The sequence below is a fragment of the Artemia franciscana genome, chromosome 16, assembly GCF_032884065.1.
Source record: "Artemia franciscana chromosome 16, ASM3288406v1, whole genome shotgun sequence".
NCBI classification, from domain to species: domain Eukaryota; kingdom Metazoa; phylum Arthropoda; class Branchiopoda; order Anostraca; family Artemiidae; genus Artemia; species Artemia franciscana.
In genome coordinates, this window is record NC_088878.1 from 33,882,686 (window position 1) to 33,887,946 (window position 5,261).

A 5,261-nucleotide genomic window follows, 5' to 3' on the forward strand; every position below is an offset into this window, starting at 1 on the left:
ATATATTTGCTCGCTCGATATGGGTCAGTCGGTAAATAGAATTTTGTTCCAGTTCTTTTAAGAATGACCCATGAGTCACAAAGGCCGTTTAATTAGAATAAATAGCTCTTTTGAAAGTATTAAAAAACTTTAGCGTAAAGAGCAAGGTATTGACGAGGGGGCAACCCGTCCATATACGTAATAATTTCTGTTTGTTTTAAGTTTTACTGTTGCTCTTTATTTTAAGTTTAAAAAACTTGTTTTCTTTTATTTAATAAGAAAATAAATATGGAAACCTAGGATAGAATATTAGACGCTACAGTGATGGTAGTGGTCAAATGTGGCTGTGTAACGTGGATAGTCCAGAAGACAAAAGAGGATTTGTTGGATGTTATCTGGACGAATTCTCTACTGACGTGGTTCAATCCTAAGTTCTAGGGTTATAACGAGAAAATGTTGGAGATGGCTAGTACATGAAGTGAGAATGAAGGATGAGGGTTTACTAAAGATCATTCTCTTCGGCCAACTTTTAAAGGCCAAAAAAAGCTGGTTTACCCGGAATATGTTCGTAAGGAAGGATTTAATGAGAATTTGAATTTCTTGAGAGGATGTAAAGCGATTTGAATAGATTGGGATGGCGAAAATGCGTATGTACCTGTGTTGGCTACAATAAATCTTCTGGAGACTCAGAATCACTTTTATACTTGAAGAGGTAGCTTTAACGTGAAAAATATTGGCTAGGGAAAATGTTGTTTAATTTCGTCAATTGAGAATATGTTTATCAGCTATTCTTTTTTCAAGCCTTGGCCTTGGTCACATCTAATCAAACAGTTCGTGGTAAAATATTACGTTATAATGACTTGGGTCAATAGTAACCGAAACTCTAAAAAATAATTTTTTATAACAGTTAATACATCCAAAGTAATAGCTTTTTATGCTGATTAAATTAATAACACAAGTTTTTTTTCAGCTAAAATTACCTATCTGGATCAAAACTGAAAACGAACAGAAATTATTACGTATATGTTTGGGTTACCTCCTCCTCAATATCTTGCTCTTCACGCTAAAGTATTTTAGTCTCGTTAAAAAAAAACTTCCCATTATTCAAATTAAACAGTCTTTTTATTTAAGGAGCCATTCTTGAAAAATTTGGACAAGTCAAACTTTAACATAAAAAGTGAAGTATTGAGGAGAAGGGGACCCTCCTCATAATTTCTGCTCGTTTTTAGTTTGATGTCGCTCCTTACTTTCAGTTTAAATATAAAAAAATACATAATTTCTGACCATTTTTTAAATAATGCCTGGAAATCTGGCTCCCTCTTTATGAAAATTCCTCCCCCCAAAACATCTCTCCATGGAAATTTCATCTGAGATAAAATATCCCCAATTTGGAAAATTCCATCAGACAATTCGATTCTCGCTGAAAATTTCCCCCCAGAAAATTTCTTGCGGAAGATTCCAACAGAAATTTTTTTTTCTTCGCAAATTTTCATTGAAAAGAGTTTTAATTTCTTATTTTTCTTTTTCAAATCAAGCCGTTAACCTCCCCTCCGTGAAAAATTTTTCCCAAAAACCAGTCCACCCTAGTAGAAAGTTGCTCCGTAGCCCCTGCCCCCTGAAAACACTGTATACTCCCCAATAACAAACACTGTACATAAACAATAGTAGAAATTCATGACTTATATATTTTCCCCTGGCGCTGTGGGGGATCATGGTATCCCCAGAGGGATAGTTGCTGGACCTTTCAACTATGCTGAACAAAGTGGTTATACTGGAATTTTATTTAGGCTACTTTGAGGGTGTAAAGAGATTAGGGAGGGTTTGGCACAGCCCGTTCACACCTCATTCGCATACTCCAACATGCACAAATTCGCAAAGATCAAAAACAAGAAGAACAATAGGGAATTTTTTTAGACGGTGGGAAACAAATTAAAATGAATATTTCGGCCCTATGTCCAAGGACCGGCCTCAGCAATACAAATAAGAAAAAAAACTTACGAGAGGATAAAATCAATAAAACTAAAATGAACAATTTTTCAAAACAGTCCCAGCATCCTTACCTCAGCAAAGTTCAACCAGGACTGAAAAATAAATTGTTATGAAACGAGGCGATTCAATGAAATGAAAGAAAATGATTTAAAAACAGGTTTTTAATGCCAGCCTTGCTTTGTTCGCTGCTGATCTTATAGGTCTATTTGTGACAGGTTCTGTGTTAATATCTATTCGTTTTTTAACATATTTTGCAAGGTCATTTTTAGTTAAATTTGTGCATTAAGTATTCAGTGAATATTCTCCTAAATCCTTATTTAAGGAAATATTATTATTAATCTTAAGTTTGATTTCAATTGCTTCTCGAACGGCTCGAAATTGAAATTAACTTCAATTGGCGGATTCTTCAAAAAGTATTTTGTGGCTAGGATTTTCGAAAAGATGGCTATTTAAAGCAGAATCAAAAGAAACAGAAGTAATATTACTAGAATTCAGAGCTTTGGTGATATCATCTTTATGTTGCTGCAGGCGTTTCTCGAAATTATGGTGGGTTCTCCCTACATAGGATTTGCCACAGTCGCATGGTGTTTGATAGCCACCTCTTTGGCGAGTAACTGGAGTCTTATCTTTACCAGAATTTAGGAGATTTATGATTTTCAAATTATTGGTAAATACAACATACAGGTTATTTTGTGTGCATACTTTTTTAAGATTTCTAGTGATTTTTGGGATATATGGGAGGTAAATTATATTTTGGGGCTTATCAGGATTTTTACATGGTAAATTATCGTTGATTTATGGGAGTGTCTTTTCACTCTACGGTTAATTGTATTATAAATAAATAAAATAGGATATCCATTTCCAACAAGTCTGTCCCTGACAAAGTCTAGTTCATCTGTGATGTAGGAATCATAACAAATATTCAGGGCACGATCTACGAGAGATATTACGACACCTCTTTTAACTTGTGGGGGGTGGTTTGATTCAGAATGTAAATATCTATTGTTTTGTGTTGGTTTTCTGTAAATAATAAAGTTGAGTTCATCAAGTTACGAATAATTAGAACATCTAGGAAAGAGATTTTATTTGCAATTTCAATTTCTAAGGTAAACTGTAAATTCCTATCATATGTGTTAAGGTGATATAAAAAAAAAAAACCCTAAGTTCATTTTCCCCATAGTTCCAAAGTGAAATTACGTCATCCATGTAACGTCCCGAAAAGATATGATTCAAAAAATATGAATTTAATGTTCAATTTTCAATATGCTCTAATAAATATTCGCCAGTAACCCGGAAAGAGGCGCAACCATGGGTAAGCCATGTATTTGTTGGTAGAAAGAATTACGGAATTGGAAATACATTGAATACTTGTTACAAAGTTTAACCAAGGTCATTAAAACGTCGCAATCTAATCCTGTTGCTGAAACTTCTATTAGGTTATAATTTTCATTTATTTAATTTTCTAATAATTTCTTGGATTCTGCTACATTAATATTTGTATACATAAAGATGATATCACCAAAGCTCTGAATTCTAGTAATATTACTTATGTTTCTTTTTATTCTGCTTTAAGTAGCCATGTTTTCGGAAACCCTAGCCACAAAATATTTTTTGAAGAATCCACCATTATTAGCAATTAAACAAAAAAACAAGTTTGTTTAAATGAAACTAAGGAGCGACATTAAAACTTAAAACAAACAGGAATTTCTCCGTATAAGAAAGGGGCTTTTTCTCCTCAGCGCCCACTTTTTACGCTAAAGTTTGACTCTTTCTCTTGACTCTACATTTTCAAACAGTAAAAAACTTTAGCGTAAAGAGCGGGGCGTTGAGGAGGAAAAGCCCCTTTCATATACGGAGAAACTTCTGTTCGTTTTAAGTTTTAATGTCGCTCCTTACTTTCATTTAAAAAAAAAACTTGTTTTTTTCTTCAATTTTTGGACGTTTTTGAATTAATGCATTTATTTCATAAAAAGTGAAGTATTGAGGAGAAGGGGACCCTCCTCATAATTTCTGCTCGTTTTTAGTTTGATGTCGCTCCTTACTTTCAGTTTAAATATAAAAAAATACATAATTTCTGACCATTTTTTAAATAATGCCTGGAAATCTGGCTCCCTCTTTATGAAAATTCCTCCCCCCAAAACATCTCTCCATGGAAATTTCATCTGAGATAAAATATCCCCAATTTGGAAAATTCCATCAGACAATTCGATTCTCGCTGAAAATTTCCCCCCAGAAAATTTCTTGCGGAAGATTCCAACAGAAAATTTTTTTTCTTCGCAAATTTTCATTGAAAAGAGTTTTAATTTCTTATTTTTCTTTTTCAAATCAAGCCGTTAACCTCCCCTCCGTGAAAAATTTTTCCCAAAAACCAGTCCACCCTAGTAGAAAGTTGCTCCGTAGCCCCTACCCCCTGAAAACACTGTATACTCCCCAATAACAAACACTGTACATAAACAATAGTAGAAATTCATGACTTATATATTTTCCCCTGGCGCTGTGGGGGATCATGGTATCCCCAGAGGGATAGTTGCTGGACCTTTCAACTATGCTGAACAAAGTGGTTATACTGGAATTTTATTTAGGCTACTTTGAGGGTGTAAAGAGATTAGGGAGGGTTTGGCACAGCCCGTTCACACCTCATTCGCATACTCCAACATGCACAAATTCGCAAAGACCAAAAACAAGAAGAACAATAGGGAATTTTTTTAGACGGTGGGAAACAAATTAAAATGAATATTTCGGCCCTATGTCCAAGGACCGGCCTCAGCAATACAAATAAGAAAAAAAACTTACGAGAGGATAAAATCAATAAAACTAAAATGAACAATTTTTCAAAACAGTCCCAGCATCCTTACCTCAGCAAAGTTCAACCAGGACTGAAAAATAAATTGTTATGAAACGAGGCGATTCAATGAAATGAAAGAAAATGATTTAAAAACAGGTTTTTAATGCCAGCCTAGCTTTGTTCGCTGCTGATCTTATAGGTCTATTTGTGACAGGTTCTGTGTTAATATCTATTCGTTTTTTAACATATTTTGCAAGGTCATTTTTAGTTAAATTTGTGCATTAAGTATTCAGTGAATATTCTCCTAAATCCTTATTTAAGGAAATATTATTATTAATCTTAAGTTTGATTTCAATTGCTTCTCGAACGGCTCGAAATTGAAATTAACTTCAATTGGCGGATTCTTCAAAAAGTATTTTGTGGCTAGGATTTTCGAAAAGATGGCTATTTAAAGCAGAATCAAAAGAAACAGAAGTAATATTACTAGAATTCAGAGCTTTGGTGATAT